Source organism: Pristiophorus japonicus, chromosome 31 (assembly GCF_044704955.1).
Source record: "Pristiophorus japonicus isolate sPriJap1 chromosome 31, sPriJap1.hap1, whole genome shotgun sequence".
Classification (NCBI taxonomy): domain Eukaryota; kingdom Metazoa; phylum Chordata; class Chondrichthyes; family Pristiophoridae; genus Pristiophorus; species Pristiophorus japonicus.
The window spans coordinates 7591142-7611286 of NC_092007.1; the positions used below are offsets into that span (position 1 = coordinate 7591142).

Below are 20145 nucleotides of genomic sequence, written 5' to 3' on the forward strand. Positions count from 1 at the left end.
GTGGGAGAGGCTGCGGGGGGGCAGAGTGGGAGAGGCTGGGGGGGGGCAGAGTGGGAGAGGCTGCGGGGGGGCAGAGTGGGAGAGGCTGGGGGGGGGGGGGGAGAGTGGGAGAGGCTGGAGGGGGGAGGGAGAGTGGGAGAGGCTGGAGGGGGGAGGGAGAGTGGGAGAGGCTGGAGGGGGAAAGAGTGGGGGTGGGGAGAGTGGGAGAGGCTGGGGGGGGGGGGGGGAGTTTGGGAGAGGCTGGAGGGGGGAGAGTGGGAGAGGCTGGAGGGGGGGAAGAGGCTGGTGGGGGGGGGGGGGGGGGGAGAGGCTGGAGAGAGTGGGAGAGGCTGGGGGGGGGGGGGCGGCGGCGAGAGGCACGGGTTGCGGCGGGGGGGGGGGGGAAGACACAGGTGGGTGGGGGCAGGATCGGAGGGGAGAGTGGGAACTCAGGGAAGACGGATCACGTTCTTAGAACCCCCTGCAAGGGACATTGTTGGAGTGGATTATATCCAGAAGTCACGACACTGTCACTATTCACTTCATACCCAGGAAACCTGTTTGCAATCCGTACACAATGCCCCATGTATGGTTTGCGGGGGGGTGGGGCGGGGGCGGCGAGGGGGAAGGATGTACTTGGTCTGGGGTAAGGCACTTCAGCTGGGGGAGGCATGCACTTGGATTGGGGTAAGGCACTTTGGTGGCCCTTGCTGTCTTCTGGGGAGCTCTGTCCTCTGTCACTTCAGGAAGTCAAAGTGGATCGAGTTACAATTTGCAAAGTCAGTGAGACCTTGGGATGGGCAGATCCAGTGACACATTCCTGTGAAATTTCAGGGTGTGGTTTATCCTCCAAGGGGACCAATCATAGACAAAGGGTGGAGCATGTTGCCCATTTTTGCAGTACAAATAAGCGCGTTCATAAAACACTGGTTAGGCCACTGCTGGAGTACTGCGTGCAGTTCTGGTCACCACATTACAGGAAAGATGTGATTGCTTTGGAGAGGGCACAGAGGAGATTTACCAGGATGTTGTCGGGAGTTGGAGGATCTTAGCTATGAGGAAAGATTGGATAGGCTGGGGTTGTTTTCTTTGAAAATTATGAGGGGCCTGGACAGAGTGGATCGGAAGGACCTGTTTCCCTTAGCAGAGGGGTCAACAACCAGGGAGCACAGATTGAAAGTAATTGGGGGGAGGTTTAGAGGTGATTTGAGGGGAAATGTCTTCACCCAGAGGGTGGTGGGGGTCTGGAACTCACTGCCTGAAAGGGTGGTAGAGGCAGAAACCCTCACCACATTTAAAAAGTACCTGGATGTGCACTTGAAGTGCCGTAACCTGCAGGGCTACGGATCCAGAGCTGGAAAGTGGGATTAGGCTGGGTAGCTCTTGATCCGCCGGTGTGGACACGATGGGCCGAAATGGCCTCCTTCTGTGCTGTAAATTTCTACCGCTGCAGGCCATTGCTCATGTACATTTAAGGATGTGTGCACCAGAATGCCCAAATCTCTCTGTCTCCATGATCTTTAATGCCTTTGACTGGAGGGTGAATGAATGTTGAGCATTTGCCCAACTGGGAGCGGGTGCAGCAAGTGAAGGGGAGGCAAATCTTTGCAAAGGCCTAAATGCAGGCACATGAAGAGGTGGCCATGTGCAGAGGGAGGCGGTGCAGCCGCCCTGATCTCCATTCATTCATCATATCATCATAGGCAGTCCCTCGAAAGCAAGGAAGACTTGCTTCCACTCAAAGTGAGTTCCAGGTGACTGAACAGTCCAATATGGGAATTACAGTCCCTATCACAGGTGGGACAGTTAGTCCTTGAGGGAAAGGGTGGGTTGGGAGCCTGGTTTGTCGCACACTCTTTCCGCTGCCTGCGCTTGATTTCTGCAAGCTCTCAGCGACGAGACTCTAGGTGCTTAGCGCCCTCCAGGATGCACCTCCTCCACTTAGGGCGATCTTTGGCCAGGGACTCCCAGGTGTCGGTGGGGATGTTGCACTTTATTAAGGAGGCTTTGAGGGTGTCCTTGAAACATTTCCTCTGTCCACCTGGGGCTCGCTTGCCGTGTAGGAGTTCTGCGTAGTGCGCTTGTTTTAGGAGTCTCGTGTTAGGCATGCGGACGATGTGGCCCACGCAACGGAGCTGGTCAAGTGTGGTCAGTGCTTCGATGCTGGGGATGTTGGCTTGATCGAGAACACAGACGTCGGTGCGTCTGTCTTTCCAGGGGATTTGCAGGATCTTGCGGTGACATCGTTGGTGGTATTTTTCCAGCGATGTATGGTGTCTACTGCATATGGTCCACATCTCAACTATACAGGAGGACGGGTATCACTGCAGTCCTGTAGACCACTGGCACACTGGAGGCGTGGGCATGAACATCGGCGGGATCCAGATACAGCGGAGGAGCGGGTAGGTTGGGGATGGATGAGCAGCGGCGAGAGATCGTGGCGGATGAGCAGCAGCGAGAGATCGTGGCGGAGGAGCGGCGAGAGATGAAGGGTGCAAAATTCACGAGAACTCCCCCAGTGTTTGTGCTCATTCAAAAGGAAATTTAATTTGGGACTACCTATCAAAAAGTTTGAAATCCCAAAGTGCTTATGGAAGAAACTACGAACTTTAATCGAATTTTGGACTTTTACAACTTCAAATTCAAGCCTGTGGGCAGGCCTAGGGAACAAAAGAAGCCCACATGATTATTGGAACTGTCTGGGTGTTGGGACTAATGGACATTCGAAAGCCCTTCTCCACAAAAGACATTTACATTACAGCAATAACTCAGATGGCCAGCCATCAAACCAAACTGAGAAAAGCCATCTTCAACATGAATAAGAACAAAGGGCCCACTACAGCCTGTATGTGAAAAACTAAGCACAAAAGGACATTACGATTACCAAGCTAATAGTTCCATCAGGAAATAGATTTAGAAATGCAATCCACCCAAGACATATTGACTTTTAACGAGCCCACTAAAATATTACAAAGAAAAGTCAAGCCCGGCAAATTTAAATAAAGAATTCTGGACTGATTTGGCGCGAAGATTAGAACTCAAACCATATAACTATTGTAACAGAGGGTATGATACACTTTGTCATACAACCCAGACCACTCTGATGTCATCAAGACAGGGAGAGGAACCAACACGACAGTTGAAAACTAACTTCTCCAGCCTCGAAGTCCTGAAGAAAGGAAGAACATCACTATCGCGGCAGCAACCGACCACAGCCAATATGGTACAAACGAAAAACCACCGCGATCGATCAAACTCAAAACAAAACTCCAACAGGAAGAAACCGAAGAATCGAAAGTTTCCACTCTACAATCTAAGGCCTGACTACCAACAGGTGAAAACATTACGTAAAGAGACTTTGAACCTATTTCTAACAAAGAAAACCGGGTACTTAACCCATAGATCCAAAACGCACCTTACCGCATCAGCGGACTCAACCCAACTGAAGGTTGCACAGTAAGAAGTCTTATCCGATGTTCGGGGTACGGCAAGCAGAACTACAGAATTCAACAAACCCTGAAATCGCGAACTACCGCTTACTGACCAGAAAGGATTAGTAAGCATAGTCCCTGCCTGCTCTGGAGTCTAACCTAGCTAGAATTAAGTATTGGGAGGTGGGAGGTGTAAATTTTACTGTAACCCCCTTTGAATGTGTAATGTATTGTTCTTTATTAGAGTGATTATAAGTTTGACAGTGTATTTTCTTGTTTGTAATAAAGTCAAAGTTCTTTTGCACCAAACCAGTTGTCCGTTGCATTTTATCACATCCCCCAAATAAATCCAGAGTCTAGAACCCAAGGGAGTGGGAGCGATTTGAACCGCTCAAGTAGATCAGAGGTGAACCTGACCCCGGGACTACCCCCTTACAAAATGGCGACCGCGGCAGGACTCTGGTACAAGGGGTGTGATGCGGAGAGTGCTGGTTTGGGGAAAAGAACCAAGATGGAAGAAAGGATTTCCTCCTATGTGTATAAGAAGGTCAATGTCACTAAGGAATGGGTGCTTGGTCTATTGCACGCTGAGCGTCCAGCTGACGCTGCAGCCCAGTGGACAGCAAGCAAGGATCACAAAGAAGCAGTAGAGAAGGCAATTTGTTGGTCCGTCTACAGCGACAGGTCCAACTCCTAGACAAAACCAATGAGACTACAGGCAGAGTTATTGGAATGCGCAGATACTATCAGGAAAGGGCTATGGCAGAAGAAAGGTTATGGGGAGTGAAGCAGGTGCAAAATTCACAAGAAACCCTCGCCTGTGTTTGGAATCATTCGAAAGGAAATTTAATTTGGGACTATCTACCGAAAAGATTGGAACTCTAAAGTGCTTACGAAAGAAACTACGAACTTCAATAGAATTTTGGATTTTAAAAGACAAACTCAAGGCTGTGGGTGGACCTAACGAACTAGCAGGAGACAGTCTAATTAAGTGAAGCTACCTGGGTGTGAGGACTAAGTTAACCTGTCTGGAGGGATGAGTATTCAAAAATGTTCAAGAAACATTTACATCACAAAATCACCCAGAGGTAGCTACCCATTAACATGGGTCTGGACAACCATTTCAGCATATACATCACAAAGAGGCCCAATCCAGCCTGTATGCAAAAGACTAAGTACAAAAGGACATTGCAATTACTGAACTAATATTTCCATCAGAAAACAGTTTTCGAACATCAATTCACCCAAAACATATCAACTTTTAACGAGCCCGTCAAAATATTACAAAGAAGAACCAAGCCCGCCAAAATTATACAAAAGATTTTGAACAGATTTGGCGCCAAGATTAAAAACACTGAAATCGTATAACTGGCCCCTGTTTTCAACAGAGGTTAGGTTGCTAAGTAGCTAAAAGGTTGCTACTACCTCATCAAGACAAGGAGAGGAACCAACACGATAATTGTAAACTAACTTCTCCAGCCTCGAAGTCTTGAAGAAGCAAGAACATTACAATCGCGGCAGCAACCGACCACAGTCAACGTGGTATCAACGGAAAAACGACCGCGATCGACCAAACTTGAACAAAACTCTAACGGGGAAAAAACCGAAGAATCAAAAAGTTTCCACTCTACAATCTAATCCTGACCTACCAACGGGTAAAACGTTACCTAAAAGACTGTAGAAACCTATTTCTAACGAAGAAAACCAGGTACTTACCCCATAGATCCAAAACATATCTTACCGCATCAGCGGACTCAACCCAACTGAAGGTTGCGCAGCTAGAAGTCTTCTCCGATGTTTGGGGTACGGCAAGCAGACCCTACCGCTTCCAGCAAACCCGGAAACCGCAATCTACCGTTAACTGTCTAAAAGGATTGGTAAGCATAGTCCCTGCCTGCCCTGGAGTTCAACCTAACTAGAATTAGGTATTGGGAGGTGGGAGGTATAATTTCACTGTAACCCCCTTTGAATATGTAGTGTATGGTTCTTTATTTGAGTGATTATAAAGTTTGACCTTGTACCTTTCCTTGGATTGTTCTTTATTAGAGTGATTGTAAGTTTGGCCTTGTATTTTCTTACTACAGTAATAAACTTGTATTACCTTGACTGTAATAAAACCAAAGTTTCTTTTGCATCAAACCAGTGTCCTTTGCACTTTTGTTACACCCCCCAAATAAGAGTACAGAATCCAAGGGAGTGGGAACAATTCAAACCGCTCAAGTTGGTCAGAAGGGAACCTGACCCCCTCATAGAGACCAGCCCCCTTACAGGAAAACTCCGTAAGCTAAAACAGGAAAGAACCCAGATAATGGAAATGTTTAAAAACAGTCAGGACTATTTTCAATGTCAGGTTACCAAGGCCAAAAATAATGAAAAGTTACTGCGGGAGGAAAGCACTCGTCTCACCCTTCCAAGTAAAAGAGCTCCAGGAAAAATTAAAAGATGTGCAGGCAGCGTATAAAGTAGCCAGCACTAATGGGTTTGAATTGGGAGACAACGGTCCCTGCCAGCAACAAATTAAAAGTTTAAACCTTGCCCTGTCCAAGGCAAAAGGCATGGTATGCCTAATAAGCCCGGGTACGCCCCAGGTAAGCCTGGAAGAGAAGGAAGAAACTGTCCAGCCACCACCTGTGGCACCGGTGACTACACTGGTTCAGCAGCTGGAGGGGCGAACGAGTTGTGAGGCAGACAGGGATAGCGGACCACCACTAGCTGTGGCACCGAGTTCCAGCTCGGCCTGGCAGCAGGGAGGAGGGGTAGGTGAGCCAGAACAGGGAGAGCCAGAACCAGGGCCAATGTGCCTGGTCCGGCAACAGAAGTTTGGCCCACCCACCAGTGCAGGGGGGTCAAGGGCACCTGGAAAGTCAGTTTGTGATCCCCCACACTCCCCAACAGCTTCGGGCTATGATAAGCCACCTGGGAAAGTTAACTCCAAAGGGAGACCCCTTGGTTCACTTTATGGAGGTGGAACAGGCAGGGGATATTAATCGGTGCGATGATGCAGAAATGGCAAAGATGCTCCTATTCCTGGAGAGCAAGCTGTACCAGTCCCTCTACTGAGAGCAAAAGGGGATGGAGAACGCTTGCTACCTTCCAGAAAGACATTTTAGAAACCATGGGCTGCAATGACGGGAGTCCCTTCTCCTGAGTGGAGAAAACGGTACAGCTCGCAGGGGAAACCCCACAGGCGTTCGCAGACCGACTGTGGCCTGTGTACCAGAGCGCCTGTAGTGGGGACCTCGACTAAGAAAACTTAAGCCCGGACGAATTACCACACTGGCTCCGAAGCCGAACAGTTTACCCCGAATAAGAGCCAAGGCTGAGGCTGGATTCGACCCAAGAGATCCCCAAGCCACCGAACTAAGCACCGGAGTGCTTAGGCAACTGACCCTAACTTACCGGAACGGCAGAGGGACGGAAGAGTTCCCACAAAAGGGAAGGGTCCACGAAGTTCGACCTCGCCAAGATAAGAGGGAATGGCACCACAAGAGGGGCAATCCCTCCGATACAAAACGTACCTGCTTCGGTTGCGGAAAGAGTGGGCACTGGAGAAAGGATTGCAGAAATCCTTGGTAGAATAGCGCAGGAAAGAGTTCTCCAGCCCCAGACAAAAGGGCAGAGACAGATAAGCCAGTCCCTCCCCACTCATTCGATACTTACCTAACCGCACTCCGAGCCATGTTAGATGGCCCTGGGAAGGTAGCCACCGCCTCCGGTACCGAAATCCCATCTTCCCCATCCCAACCAATACCGTGACTAGGACAGGCGCAGCCCGTCCACCTGTGTGCCCTCGAGTATGGTGCGTGAAGGAGAACGACCGTTCAGATGGAAGTGGAAAAGGTGAAAGGGACTTACCTGCTGGACACCAGTGCCTCAATCACCCTTGTCTATGCAGCTAACCCCGCCGCCTCACCTCTGTCTAACGGGGTCCCCTACAGCTTGGTGAGTTTCACAGCCACTGAACAGACTGGCTCATTCTCCGTTCCACTCCCCATTCATTTAGGTACACTCCACACTAAGTGGACTTGTGTCCTGATGAAGTGGGGGCAGGAAGGGAGAGGGATCCTGGGGGCGGACTTCATCCTAGGCCGCGGGTCCTAGTGGATTTAAGACCACTGTCTTTGGGAGTCAGTCTGTACGGGACAGGAGAGTGAGCTGATGGTTATCCCAGGAAAACAGGGAAAAGGGACAGTGTGCACCATGAAATTAAGGGAGGGTTACGACCTTGAATCACTGGTCAGTAACACTCTGATAGAATACCAAGAATATGTGAGGATAAACCTTGCAGCTCTTGCCACTCACAAACACGACTGCGGGAAAATAAACGGGGTCGAGAGTTGCATAGATGGGGACCCCATGATCCGACCACAGAAACAGTACAACTTCCCCAGGAGGCGGAGGCAGACATGGAAACAGCCTTGGGTTCTCTGGTTAAACAAGGGGTACTGAGACCAATAGCTACCCATGTGAACTCTCCATTGTGGCCAGTTTAGAAACTGGACAACTCCTGGAGAGCCATGGTGGACTATCGAGTACTCAACCGTAACATCCCCGCCTGTGCACCCACCGTTGCTGCTGTCGCCGACCTCATTGGAAGTATCCCAGTTTCCGCTACCATCTTCACGGTGCTGGATATTTCCAACGGGTTTTGGTCCATACCTTTAAGAAGGGAAGATCAGTACAAGTTTGCTTTTATCTTTAAAGGACAGCAATACACTTGGAATGGTCTCCCTCAGGGCTTCCACAACAGCCCCAGTATTTTCCATCGGTGTATGGCCAACTATTTGAAGAACTTCAGCAGATCCCAGCAGCTTGTCCAGTATGTGGATGACCTGTTCCCATTCACCGATGAGGGGGGAGGAACATGGCCCACTGCTGGCTGAACTGCTGGAGCTGCTGAAAGAAGACGGACTTAAAGTAAATTCCAAGAAGGCACAGATCGGCCTGAAGGAAGTAAAATTCCTGGGACTGGCTGTGCGCGCTGGGGAAAGAGCCATTGACAAAGCTAGAAGGGAAGCATTGCAGTAGTTACCCACCCCCAACACGGTGACAGGAGTAAGATCTTTTCTAGGGCTAACCAGGTACTGCAGAGATTTCATTGAGGATTTATGCAGCCACAGCAGCCCCTCTGCTCCGACTCTGACACAAGGGAGTGGAGTGGGAATGGGACAAAGGTTGCGAGGCAGCATTTATCCAACTCAAGAAAGACCTGCAGACCGCGCCATCGATGGGGGTAAAGAGTTTTCCTGGAGGTAGCAGCCAGTGGGGACAGCCTGAGCGCAGTACTGCTCCAAGAGCGGCACGGCCGGCTGAGACCAGTGGGCAACTTCTCCAGGATACTCACGGATGTGGAGAAGAGATACTCCAACTGTGAGCGGCACCTCCTAGCCACTCACTGGGCTGTGAAAAGATCACTGATCTTCACAGGGGGATCCCCTATCACACTCCTTACCCACCATGCGACCACCCAAATGCTCCTGGATGGGAGAATCAAAGTACGGGACAGTGAGCAGCGCCTGCATTGCTCGGTGGACCCTGCTCCTCTCTCAAATGGACCCAAGGGTAAAGGGTCTCTGCGAGCCAAAACTCGCAGCCAACATGATTTATCCAGGGACAGTCCACCGGTGTTCCGTAGAAGGGATATGGGAAATTAACGTAGGCTTTCAGGCTGGGTTACATCCCACAGGCCGAGAGATCTATGTGGACGGTTCAAGCACAGTATCTGCAGGTGAATGACTCAAAGGCTGCGGAGTTTATGACCCCGAGGCAGGCATTGCCCTGGCAATTAAACTCCCCAGCACTACGAGTGCCCAGCACACTGAACTGTCTGCGGTGGTGTACGTAGTCACACACCCCGAAGAATTCCCTACCCCATACACGATTTTCTCGGACAGTATGCTCACATGCAATTCGTGTACGGAGTACCTGGCTATCTGGTCCCGCCGCAGATACACATCCACAGTCGGGAGTCCCCTGGCCATTAAGCCCCTACTGGAAAAGATCATGAAAGCCGTAAGTGGGGGAAGGGAATATCTATATACATAAAGGGAAGGCACATTCCACCACCGAACCCCGTAGCAAGGGAAACCCGCAGGCTGACATGTTGGCCAAGCAGGGTGCCCGCATGGGCAAGCTCAGGGATCCGTACAACCCAGGACCCATTGCAACGGTTAGGGGCAGGATTGGGACGACAGGTAGAGCAGGGGGTAGTATTGCCCCCAGACCTAAAAACGGTCCAGACCCAAGACCCTGTCCTGAACACGCTAGCTAAAGGTGAAAGGATAGACGGCCCGTACAGCACCGCAGCAATTGCCATTAAAGAAGGCATGCTGTTCAGGGGGGAGTAATGGGTAGTACCGCAACAACACCGGAGAGAGTTCCTCCAGCTGGCCCATGAGGATTCAGGAGCAGGACACCCTGGACATGAGACCACTTGGCAACGAGTGGAACAGGCAGAGTGGTGGCCAGGACTCAGGGAAGACGTCCGCGAGTTCTGTGCTAGCTGTCTGGTATGCGCGGCCAACAACCCCGACCCCCAGAAAAGAACGGTGCCTTTGGGACATATCAGGAGGGTCGAGGGACCCTGGCAGTCGATCCAAATCGATTACATCGGGCCCCTACCCACTGCCCAGGGAGGCTACAAGTACTGCCGAGTATTAGTGGATGTATTCACCAAATGGGTGGAAGCCTTCCCATGCCGAACAGCCACTGCCCTGGGAACAGCTAGGATCCTAGTCAGAGAAGTGTTCTCCCGATGGGGACTACCACAATACGTGGAGTCCGACCAAGGGAGTCACTTCACCGGGCAGGTGATGCAGGAGACCCTTAAGGTGCTCGGCACCAAAGGAAAATGGCACGTCACCCATAACCCGCAGTCATCCGGGCCTGTGGAGCATTTAAACCGCACCATCAAAGAAAGACTGCTTAAAGAGACAGGGGATTCACCCAAAGGGTAGGTAGAGGTCCTACCACTGGTCCTCATGGGGATCCGGGACAGCCAGTCAAAGAGCACGAGGTACTCCCCGTACGAGCTCATGACCGGTAGGAGCCATGCGAACCCCACCCATGTGTTGGCCCCGGTACTCACGGAAGGTCAGCTTAGGGAAGCGAACCGGGACAGCTTTGTCAGGAATCTGTTTGAACAACTTAAAACAGATTCACTGGCAGGCTGCTAACAACATGAGAAAACAGTATCGGAGCAACCGACTGCTGCTAGAACACAAACATTATGAATAGGAGATAGGGGACCAGGTCATGGTGAGGAACTACGCTAGAGTAGGGGTCTTTGAGGCACTGTACATGGGACCGTACAACATTGTCGACAAGGCAAGCCCCATGGCATATGCCATAAAACTGCCCCGCCAAACAAAGTGGTTCCACATAAATCAGTACAAACTTTTCAATCCAGGGGCAGCAGCTAAACGTAAGGGACAGCCAAAAACTGTAAACTGGACTAAAGACAGGGACCCCCAGCCAGCAGCCCCCGACTGTGGAAATCCCACAGGGGACATGGCAGACCCACAGACTGCACCTAGAGAAGTGGTGGACTGTGTTACTGGAGGAGCTGTCCCCCCAATCATTTGGGAGTCAGACGCACCCCCAGCAGCCAGAGCCTTAAGAAGTACTCGCTGCACACCTCGGCTAAAGACACAGCGGTCACCAGCTCTCCAATTTGAATGGTTCAGTCCCAGGAAAGGGACCAGCCGCGAAAGAGTATCTAAGGTCAGAGACCAGCCCGCGAGCAGGGACACCCAGCCGGTAACCTCGGACAACGAGGGACCCTTAGAAGAGATGGCGGTGGACCAGCGACCAAGTGGGAGTCCCCAGCCCATAGACTTCGACCAGGCAGAACCCCCAGTCGAAGAAACGAACCAGGCAGCCACCCCCAAAGGAGTGGTGTGCTGCAGCACCGGAGGGGACATTCCCCCGATAGTGTGGGACTCAAACCCACGTCCAGTCAGGACACTCTGTGTCCGGCGGTGCAAGCCGACCTACTACCGGACACCCAGAGGCAAAAGAAGAAAGAAAGAAGGCAGGAATTAACCTGGCCACCCGGAGACAGGTGGCAGATGTACATATATAGTACAAAATGAATTTAAGAATGTTTAGTAAATAATGTAGAATAGTGTAAGATTATCTGTCTAATGATAAGTATGTTTGTATTAGTTACTGGGGTAAGGAAAGGAATCTACCTGTGCAGCTATTAAGAGAGGCACAGGCCGGGTAACACCTGGGAGTAAGAAGAATCTACCGGTATAATTATTAAGGGAAGCACCGATGAGATAATGAGTAAAACGGCTGTGAGATAAAAGTTAGAAGCAGACATCAGTCCACAAGGAACTGAATAAGGCAGCCAGTCAATTAAAGACTGAAAGGAAGAGAGCCCAATTTAGAATTCAGTCACCTTTGTCAAGCCAGGGCTAGACAATCTGTTTTATGTGCCCCTACAGGAAAAAGAACAGCATGAGAAGGATCCTATTCCTGCTCGCCCTGATAAGGATGAGCAGCAGCGACTGAGGAGACGTGGAAGAATCCCTCATTTACAGGTATTCAGGAGAAAGAGCACCGATCGCAGCACCCCAGGCGTGGAATAACTCGCCTTTTACGCCCACGAGAGAAGATGGTCAGGGTGGCTGGGATCTAATTTTACCTGCTACTCCAGCCAGGAAGGTTTTACCTACGGGGAGGCCTCAGTTCCATGCCCCCGGACACGGATCATCGCTGCCCGAGTCAGTGTTACAGAGGGAAAACGTGTGTGTTTGAATTGCAAAGGAAACATTCCCCTGGGAAGATGGTGGTGGCTCAGAAAACTCAGCAAGGACGCATGGGACCAGGAATCGGACTGGGAAAGACTCGGTAATGATACGTACCGCACCATCACGGGGACACGGGGAGGAGTAAAAGTGTGTTGGAACAAATGGTGAGAATCCGAACAAGGATCCCCACGTTTGCATGTGGGGATCAGAGAATATTTGTCCCGCAGGCATATCGATCGCCTTCGCCAGGCAATGGCAAGATGAAGGGGAAGGGATGGGTGGGATTCTAGCCTTCACGGGTGCGCGGTCCCACACTCCCCACTCCCAATTAATGTCACTGAACTAAGAGCACACATTAAGAAACCCCTGCCCACAACCCCGCCAATACGTACAGTAATAGAAAGGTGTCCTACCACCACCAAGGGACCTGGGAACGGATTAGTATTGGTACCGACCGAAAAGGTGTTATACTAGGGGGTACATTATGCAGTAGCTTCAGTCATTTTAAACCTTACCGAGGTACACCTACCTGCATGGTGCCCGAAGGAAACAGAGCTGCTATACCAGGCCCTATTTAGAGACATGTTCATCAAATTTTATGAGTTAGACTTTGAAAATGTAGACAAAGCAGACCTATACACCCTAAACGCTCGGGACACCATGGGCTCGGGGAGACCTAGAAGGTCGTTTTCACTGCCTACAATACAGGATCCTCTGTAATAAATAGCCTAGATGACATAGCTCTACAAACACAGATAAACGGTTTAAAGACCCAATTGAGGAAAATCCTAAAACAGGAGAACACAGTAGTAGGTTCAGAACTACACAAGGACCAGGCTGTGACTGTCCATTTAAAAGAAATAGTGGCTGAGCTGGAAAAAAATGCGCTGACAGTGAATGCACTCATACGGGAGGATAGAAACACTTCTGACCAGGCTGCACAGAACGAGGTGTGCATATTGTATGGGGCATGGTTATTGGGCGAGGGCCACAACAACCTGGAGGATTTAAAACAAGGTTTAGTCCCCTCCTGTATCAGGAACATGCACTTTGCAGCCCTCCACCTGTACAGCAATTTACTAAGCCCTTGCCAGCTCCGCCTGGCCTCTGAAGCCTACCCTGTCCCACCCTATGTCATAAAGTGGCAGCACCCTGTAACGGGTACTGACCTCTCCCAGTGCCGGAGCCGGGGTGCACACGTAATACTGTGTCCCCAGTACTTGAGTGCCCATTCAAAGTCACAGTGTGGGTTTAAAGCAGCTGGCGCACAGTCTATTAACTGCACTAGGGAGGTAATGACACAAGACCCTGTCCCTCCACAGGTAGTATATATAGGGGTGGGACATATTGTGTCACCACCAGTGCGCACTACCAGCATGGACACTTCTGGTGTCTGGTAAGTGACAGCAGTTTTTGCTTCAAACCTGAGGCATCAGTTCAAGTGGCCCCAGGAACAGATTGTCCCCATTCCTGAACCCTCCGCTGTCCACCTCACTGTGAAGGAAAACATTACAAACCTAAGGATTATGTTATACATTTTGGCTATGCAATTCCCCCTCTACCCGAACATCTTACCGTTCTGCTAAAAGCTGTAATTATCTCACAAAAACAATTCTACACTCGAGAACAGAAAACAATTGAGATGGGAAAAAAGATTCTCGATCACAATTCCGCCTTGGTGGGACCTTTTTCAGAAATATAGAAGTCCCAGTCTGGATCTGAATCGCTTCCCACACTTTAGTTTTCTGTCAACTCGCGATTATTCTTTACTTAGGGTGTCTCACTTGCCGAGTGAAACGCAGAGGCCGTCAGGTCAGGCACCAAAAGGTGCTGTACGCTCCTTGGCCGAACTTGGGGTTTGCGCAGGGAGGGGTGACACCATACTACCATGTTTAATTTGTGTTTGATTTTACCTGCTGTAAACCCGCAAAATATCGAGTGTTGTAAGAGCGTTACTTAAACTGTGTTTAACTGTATACCGTTATTATACTGTGAAAACCAAGTAATGGAGGGGCAAGGTAACCGAATTATAAGGATTGTATTCGCCTGTAAATTGCATTGCATTTCAACGGGGGATGCACGTTAATGTTTAGCTAGTATAAATGCAGGGAAGGTTGACTCTCGGGATCAGGAATTTTGCTTACCTTGTTTGACACTCGAGTGTGGAGTGTCAACAGGGGGGACTGAAGGGTGCAAAATTCACAAGAACTCCCCAGTGCTTGGGCTCAATCAAAAGGAAATTTAATTTGGGACTATCTACCGGAAAGTTTGAAATCCCAAAGTGCTTATGGAAAAAACTACGAACTTTAATCGAATTTTGGACTTTTACCAGACAAATTCAAGCCTGTGGGCGGGCCTAGGGAACAAAAGAAACCCACTTGATTATTGAAATTCTCTGGATGTTGGGATTAAGTTAACTTGTCTGGAGGAATGGACATTCGAAAACCCTTCTCCACAAGAGACATTTACATTACAGCAATATCTCAGAGATGGCCAGCCATCTTCAACATGAAAAGCCATCTTCAACATGAATAAGAACAAAGGGCCTACTACAGCCTGTATGCAAATAACTAAGCACAAAAGGACATTGCGATTACCAAGCTAATATTTCCGTCGGGAAATAGATTTAGAAATGCAACCCACCCAAGTCATATTAACTTTTAATGAGCCCGCCAAAATATTACAAAGAAAAGTCAAGCCCGCCAAATTTAAACAAAACATTTTGGACTGATTTGGCGTAAAGATTAGAACTCAAATCGTATTAACTGACCCCCTGTTTTAACAGAGGGTATGACATACTTTGCCACACAACCGAGACCACACTGATGTCATCAAGACAGGGAGAGAAACCAACGCAACAGTTGAAAACTAACTTCTCCAGCCTCGAAGTCCTGAAGAACATCACAACGTGGCAGCAACCAACCACAGCCAACGTGGTAGCAACGAAAAACCACCGCGATCAACCAAACTTGAAACAAAACTCCAACAGGAAGAAACCGAAGAATCGAAAGTTTCCACTCTGCAATCTAAGGCCTGACTACCAACAGGTGAAAACATTACCTAGAGACTTTGAACCTATTTCTAACAAAGAAAACCGGGTACTTGCCCCACAGATCCAAAACGCGTCTTACCACATCAGTGGAATCAACCCAACTGAAGATTGCGGAGTAAGAAGTCTTCTCCGACGTTCGGGGTATGGGAAGCAGAACCTACAGAATCCAACGAAACCTGAAATCGCGAACTACCGCTAACTAACCAGAAAGGATTGGTAAGCATAGGCCCTGCCTGCTCTGAAGTCTAACCTAGCTAGAATTAGGTATTGGGAGGTGGGAGGTGTAATTTTACTGTAACCCCATTTGAATGTATAATGTATTGTTCTTTATTAGAGTGATTATAAGTTTGACATTGTATTTTCTTGTCTGTAATAAAATCAAAGTTCTTTTGCACCAAACCAGTTGTCCTTTGCACTTTATCACAGCCCCCAAATAAATCCAGTCTAGAACCCAGGAAGTGGGAGTGATTCGAACCACTCAAGTAAGTCAGAGGTGAACCTGACCCCCAGGACCACCCCCTTACAGGGGTCATGCCGGAGGTGAGGCGAATGTTTGTGGCGGAGAAGCAGCGAGAGATCGTGGCGGAGATGTGGCAAATGAGAGTTCGAGGCCCAGAAGAGCCGAAGGCCCAGGGGCAGCACAGGCCGGCCCACACTGCGATATGTGCGCGCGCTCGGTCCGTGCAGCAGAGCAGGTCTCCAGTCGTCCTGGTTAACCCTTGCCACTGGACCAAGACCGAGCTCGGTGAAGCCGTGTGGTGGCTGGTGTGCAATGGTCACTGCACATTAAAAGAATCCACGCACGGGCATCTTCCACCCCCTCAATTGGAATTCAGGACTAGAACATCGGGTCCTTCATTGAAACATCTGTGAACTCATGTGGAAGCAAGTCATCCTGGTTCGAGGGACCACCTATGATGATGACTGGAGGCGGTGTTGACTCGTCGTCAATGTCTGCTCTTGTTGATAAGAGCAGCACATGGCTTGCTGCTGCGGTGCAGCCCGACATGAACCAGGGGGCGGGGCTTGGGGCTCAACCCAACTTGCAACCGCATTAACATAACAGACAGGAGCAGCAGCCAATCGGCGGGAGGGAGGACCGAGGAGAGCGCGACCAATCAGCGACGATGTGGGTGACGCTGGATGTGGGGCCAGGAGGGTGCTCGCCGGTGGCCAACCGATGACTTGACGGCGCAGTTGACCAATGGGAGCACCCGTCGTGCCGCCGAGGGGCCACTGGGGCGGGGGTAAGGTCACCCGATAAAATGCAAACATAGAAAATAGGTGCAGGAGTAGGCCATTCGGCCCTTCGTGCCTGTACCGCCATTCAATAAGATCATGGCTGATCATTCCCTCAGTACCCCTTTCCTGCTTTCTCTCCATACCCCTTGATCCCTTTAGCCGTAAGGGCCATATCTAACTCCCTCTTGAATATATCCAATGAACTGGCCTCAACAACTCTCTGTGGTAGGGAATTCCATAGGTTAACAACTCTCTGAGTGAAGAAGTTTCTCCTCATCTCAGTCCTAAATGGCCTACCCCTTATCCTAAGACTATGTCCCCTGGTTCTGGAGTTCCCCAACATCGGGAACATTCTTCCCGCATCTAACCTGTCCAGTCCCATCAGAATCTTATATGTTTCTATGAGATTCCCTTTCATCCTTCTAAACTCCAGTGAATAAAGGCCCAGTTGACCCTGTCTCTCCTCATATGACAGTCCAGGCATCCTTGGTATTAGTCTGGTGAACCTTCACTGCACTCCCTCAACAGCAAGAATGTCCTTCCTCAGATTAGGAGACCAAAACTGAACACAATATTCCAGGTGAGGCCTCACTAAGGCCCTGTACAACTGCAATAAGACCTCCCTGCTCCTATACTCAAATCCCCTAGCTATGAAGACCAACATACCATTTGCCTTCTTTACCGCCTGCTGTACCTGCATGTCAACTTTCAATGACTGATGAACCATGACACCCAGGTCTCATTGCACCTCTGCTTTCCCTAATCTGCTGCCATTCAGATAATATTCTGCCTTCGTGTTTTTGCCCCCAAAATGGATAACCTCACATTTATCCACATTATACTGCATCTGCCATGCATTGCATTTGCCCATTCACCTAACCTGTCCAAGTCATCCTGCAGCCTCTTAGCATCCCCTCACAGCTCACACCACCACCCAGTTTAGTGTCATCTGTAAACTTGGAGATATTACACTCAATTGCTTCATCCAAATCGTTAATGTATATTGTAAATAGCTGGGGTCGCAGCACTGAGCCCTGCGGCACTCCACTAGTCACTGCCTGCCATTCTGAAAAGAACCCGTTTATCCCGACTCTCTGCTTCCTGTCTGCCAACCAGTTCTCTATCCACGTCAGTACATTACCCCCAATACCATGAGCTTTGACTTTGCACACCAATCTCTTGTGTGGGACCTTGTCAAAAGCCTTTTGAAAGTCCAAATGCACCACATCCACTGGTTCTCCCTTGTCCACTCTGCTAGTTACATCCTCAAAAAATTCTAGAAGATTTGTCAAGCACGTTTTCCCTTTCATAAATCCTTGCTGACTTGAACCGATCCTGTCACTGCTTTCCAAATGCTCTGCTATTTCATCCTTAATGATTGATTCCAACATTTTCCCCACTACTGATGTCAGGCTAACCAGTCTATAATTACCCATTTTCTCTCTCCCTCCTTTTTTAAAGTGGTGTTACATTAGCAGCCCTCCAGTCCATAGGAACTGATCCAGAGTCGAAAGGCTGTTGGAAAATGATCACCAATGCATCCACTATTTCTAGGGCCACTTCCTTAAGTACTCTGGGATACAGACTCAGACCCCAGGGATTTATCGGCCTTAAATCCCATCAATTTCCCGAACACAATTTCCCACCTAATAAGGATATCCTTCCGTTCTTCCTTCTCACTAAACCCACTGTCCCCTAGTACCTTCGTGAAGATAGAACCGAAGTATTTGTTCGATTGGTCTGCCATTTCTTTGTTTCCCCGTTATAAATTCACCTGATTGACTGCAAGGGACCGACATTTGTCTTCACTAATCTTTTTCTCTTCACCTATTTATAGAAGCTTTTGCAGCCAGTTTTTATGTTCCCGGCAAGCTTCCTCTGGTATTCTATTTTCCCCCTCCTAATTAAACCCTTAGTCCTCCTCTGTTGAATTCTAAATTTCTCCCAGTCCTCAGGTTTGCTGCTTTTTCTGGCCAATTTATAGGCCTCTTCCTTGGATCTAACACTATCCTTAATTTCCCTTGCTCGCCACGGTGGAGCCACCTTTCCCCGTTTTATCTCTACTCCAGGCAGGGATGTACAACGGCTGAAGTTCATCCATGTGATCTTTAAATGTTTGCCATTGCCTATCCACCGTCAACCCTCCAAATATCCTTTGCCAGTCCATTCTAGCCCATTCACGCCTCATATCATCGAAGCTACCTTTCCTTAAGCTCAGCACCCTCGTTTCGGAATTAACTGGGCCACTCTCCATCTTAAATGAAGAATTTCTAACAATATTATGGTCACTCTTCCCCCAAGGGGGGCCTCGCACAACAAGATTGCCAATTGCAACATCCCCACCGGCAACCTGGGAGTCCCTGGCCAAAGACCAGTCCGCCCCAAGTGGAGGAGGAGCATCCGGGAGGGCGGAAGGAGCGTGCGGCAAACCAGACTCCCCGCCTTACAACCCCCTACACGGGACATCGTTGCAGCGGATGATATCCAGAGGTCACTATTCACTTCCTACCCAAGAAAGCTGTTCGCAATCCGTACACAATGCCCCATCTATGGTGGTGGTGGTGGTGGTGGTGGTGAGGGATGTACTTGGTCAGACCGGGCCTGGGTTTAACCTCTCATCCGCGCTCCATCCTTTAGGGGGGGGGGGAAAAGACACCGAACGACGTCCGCCCTGCTCTCTTATCTCCCGCCAGGAGCGGCGACTCCCATTGGCTGCCTCTCGCCGGGCTCCACGTCACACAGCCCAGCAACGCGCTTCCCATTGGCAGGGGCCGTCACGTCAATCAGCGCGGCCCCGCCCCGCCATTATCACGCGCGGCGGACCGTTATGCTAACGAGGCCCTCGCGAGCCCCTCCCCGCCGAGCCGTTGAGAAGGGTGGGGGCGGTGCCTCCATCCAGAGGCTGATTGACAGGGCGATAGCCAGCACGTGGGCCCGGCGACCAATCGGGAGGCAGCCAGCCGACGCCCGGCCAACAGCAACGCGTGACGGGTTGAGTCCCGGGGAGGAACGGCCAATCAACGCTCGGGGGAGGCGGGTTTGCGGCGCGCTGATTGGTTGAGGGGGAAAGGGGCGGCCAGAGGCGGCAGGCGGGAGGAACGAACTTCCATCATCTCCAACCGACGGACGGACAGAAAGCGCGGGTCTCACTGGGCGGGATGGACGCTGAGGACCGGAGAACATCCCTTTCACTCTCACCTTTCTCTCCCGCCCCGCCATCACATCAACGGCCGCTTCCTCCCCGGCAAACCACCACCTTGAGCAGCGCTCGGGGGAGACTGGCGCCTTCGCTTCTCGCCCCTCCCTCCTCTCTCGTGCCCCGCTCGCCATTCGCCGAAATGCATGGGACGTCACAATGGCGGCGCCTTGCGATTGGCTGGCCGTATTGTCAATCGCTTCTCGGCACGCTGCGGCCCCTCCTTCCTCATCAGCTGGAGGGATCGTGAGGGCATAATGGCCCTCCGCCTGACGTCACAATTCGAGAGTCGCCTTGCTATTGGCTGCCCGCCCTGTCAATCAATCTGGATGGAGTGCCCGCCCCCATCGCTGCTCAACGGTTGGGAGGGAGCGCGAGGACATCATTAGCATAACGGTACTCTGTGCGGGTTAAGAGAGGGGTGGGGCCGCGCTGATTGACGTGGCCGGTCCAGCCAATAGCAGATCTGTTGCTAGGGCCAGTGACGTC

The 20145-nt window shown here is 50.4% G+C and overlaps 1 long non-coding RNA gene across 1 annotated transcript in view; it reads right to left on the reverse strand.

The window, feature by feature from the left end:
* The window catches only part of LOC139240387 (uncharacterized), a 26968-nt gene extending 7220 nt beyond the window's left edge, over window positions 1–19748 (reverse strand). Inside the window, exon 1 of the long non-coding RNA XR_011588715.1 lies at window positions 19659–19748. This is a non-coding gene — a long non-coding RNA (uncharacterized lncRNA). The remainder of the gene's footprint in view (window positions 1–19658) is intronic.
* Between the last annotated feature and the right edge of the window lie 397 nt (window positions 19749–20145).